Raw genomic sequence first — 3296 nt, 5'->3', positions numbered from 1 at the left:
GGGGCGCGGCCCAGCCCTGAGCAGAGTGGCCAGAGAGGCTGTGCAGTCTCCTCCCTGGGGATATTGCAGAGCCCCATGGACACACTGCTGTGCCCTGTGCTCTGGGATGGCCCTGCTGGAGCAGGGAGGTGGCACCAGAGGAGCCCCTGGGGGTCCCTCCCGCCTCACCCATCCTGGGGTTCTGTGAAATGAAAATGCTGTTTAATCCTTTAAGCCAAACCTTTCTCACTAACAAATCAAGTCTAAGATTCTCCTAAGTTATTTTACCTATTAGCATGCAATAGGTAGAGGACGTTTGTGACATGTGCTAGTGCACACACAGAGGGAGTTTCTTAGGATGTGACAAAGCAATGGCTCTTTTCTGGCTCTCTCAGTGTCCTCAGAAGCCCTTGATTTGTGTGCAAGGTTCCTTCACTTGGCTTTTCCAGTACAACATCTTACAAAGAGAGAAAGCAACTTTATTTAAACCTGGCATAACTGTACAGTACATTAGGTCAGGCACCCACATTAAATCTGGGGATGCCCTATGGGATCATCGAAGGACTGCATCATTTTAACAGCTCTTGGGTTTTTGATCAACGATAAAATTTAAGCTTTTATTAGCAGGCAGCCTGTTCCTTTGCTTCCTGCATGTGGTCATGTTGTCTTCGATACAAAGATCTTAAAAACACCAGTTTTATTTTCTTAAACTATTTCTCGTAATGGCTAAAGTCACAAAAATATCTCTGCCTGTGCAGCATATGTTTGATTTTTCATGTGCCCCATATGCAGCCTGGTCGACACATTCAAGTCTTCTTTTCTTTTTCTTTTTTTTTTCCTTCACCCTCTGTTACAGATGGTATCATACGATTTGCATAACTTTATAGTACTGCCTTCATATGGATTTGAGTGTCCTAGGATCAATAGATGCGAACCGTAACTGATTATGTCAAAATTAATAATGTGTGTTGAACCCAGTAATCTGATTGATACTGTGGCCTTATTTTTATCAGATTCCTGAAGTGACACAGAGATCAGCTTCTTTGCAGCAAAAACGTTGCTAGTTGATCTAAATTTGGCTTAACAAGCTGGTGTAAGATGAGAAAGTCTGGAATAAACAGGTCTTTCTTTTATTCCAGTTTGTCTGTATGCTGTGCTGAGGTCGAAGAAACTCTAAGACTGGGAAGGGCAACTGGAGTGCCCAGTACAGCTTGGTATTGGGCAAAAGTTCTGAATTTGAGATCAAGGTCATAATTTGAGACTTGCAGGAAGTTTAACTTATAATATTTTAAATTATCTTTAACAGTATTGAGTCTCAAATATATCTGTAATGTAAAAGAATTTACTATTTATTTAATAATAATAATATTATTATTATTAATATTTTTTTTCTATTATAAAACATTTCACTTACTCTGATATTCAGAGTCTCAAAGGGTTTTTAGACTTGCTCATCTGCCAAGCTCTGCATTGAGACATGAAGAAATTTGAAGCAAACTTGATGTTTTACAGTATTTTCCTCTCACAAACTAAAATTTAAGAAAGATTTCTTGCTGGAATGAACTGTATGTTATTTCTAAATTTCTGGAGTTAATGTGATTGTGATTTTGAAACTTTAATGTGTTTTTATTAGCTCTGAAAGCCTAAAATCTTTATTCCTTCTCCTGTCCTGCTGCCTGGAGTGAATGGAGCACTTAAGGGATGACCAAATCTGGCAAAACTCTCACACAAAGATTAAAAGTGAAGGACCAGTTCTGTAACCTCAGTCATGCCACACCAAAATTAATAAGGTTTTATAAGATGTGAAGTATTTCTCAGTGTCAATAAGGATGGAAAAGTCAAGTTCTGTGCTCAGGCAGGTCGGTGAGGGGGAGAATAACCAGCAATTTCCATGGATAAGCAAAAGAGGTGACAGTTTGGGCTCATCTTGGGTTGATCCAAACCAACCTATTTTTTAATATACAGTTTTTTGGGGTGTTGGGTTTGTTTTGGGGTTTTGTTTGTTTGTTTTTGTAGCTTTAGAGCCAGGCAATTGTGTCTATTGGAAATCTGTGCCCCTTTTGAGGCTGGCTTCAAAACAGGATGTGGAATTCAGACACAGTAATAAGAAGTTAAGGTAAGAAGGGTTGTGGAAGTACAGGAAAATTAAATTAATGTTGGCTTTTGAGTGCAATTGTGAAATAGGAAGTGAAAAACAGTATAGGAAACTATGGAAAAATATACATGGCTCCCAGGTGATGGGGTATATGATATATTTAATGAGAAAATTGATTAAGGGCTAGTGAAATGAAATTGGACATGCTGAGAGCAATAGGTAAACCAGATAAAGTTCTGCTAGAGTGGACACCTGTGCAAAGATCAGAGAAACAGGGACTGTGCTGCTCTCTCAAGCAAAAGAAAAAACCTCTGATCTCATTTTCATAACTCTTATAATGAACAAACAGCTGAACAGGCCCTGTTATTGCTCTGCAGTGGAATTGTGCTAATTGGGTGGTAGTAGAGTCCCTGTGAGACAGCACTGGGATTCTCCCTTACTCTTGGGAATGTCAACCCAGAATGTTTCTGACACTGATGATTTGCCCCTGTCATGGGTTTTTTGTGCATTAGTGGTTCAATATATTCACCTCCAGTCCTGGGGGCACTTCTGGGCCTCTCAGGACAAAGAGACCTTGAGGGGCCGGAGCATGTCCATGGAAGGGAATGGAGCTGGGAAGGGGCTGGAGAATTCCTGAGGGAGCTGGGAAAGGGGCTGAGCCTGGAGCAAAGGAGGCTCAGGGGGGACCTTGTGGCTCTGCACAAGTCCCTGACAGGAGGGGGCAGCCGGGGGGGTCGGGCTCTGCTCCCAGGGAACAGGGACAGGAGGAGAGGGAACGGCCTCAGGCTGGGCCAGGGGAGGCTCAGGGTGGATATCTGGAAAATTGCGCCATGGAAAGGACTGTCCAGCGTGGCACAGCTGCCCAGGGCAGTGATGGAGTCCCCCATCCCTGGAGGGGTTTAAAAGATATGTGGATGTGGCTCTTGGGGACATGGGTCGGTGAGATTTGGCAGGGGCTGGGGTGCCAGCTGGCCACAATGACTTTAAAAGTCTTTTTCAACATAATGATCCTGTGATTCTATACAGAATTATGTGTCTTGTATTTCATGAAGGAGGGCAGCTTCTATTCCAGAAAGTGGCCACCCGTTTGTATATTAGTGAAGGAAGGAGAACATTCTCTGTGGCTGGAAGTAATAACTAATTTGCTATATTTTTAGTAAGAAAATACATATTTTATGTTTTCAGCATCTTAAACTGTTATCTATGTTAAATATGGTGTACG

Source organism: Corvus brachyrhynchos, unplaced genomic scaffold (assembly GCF_000691975.1).
Source record: "Corvus brachyrhynchos isolate BGI_N302 unplaced genomic scaffold, ASM69197v1 scaffold66, whole genome shotgun sequence".
NCBI classification, from domain to species: domain Eukaryota; kingdom Metazoa; phylum Chordata; class Aves; order Passeriformes; family Corvidae; genus Corvus; species Corvus brachyrhynchos.
Note: the sequence above shows the minus strand (reverse complement) of the source record.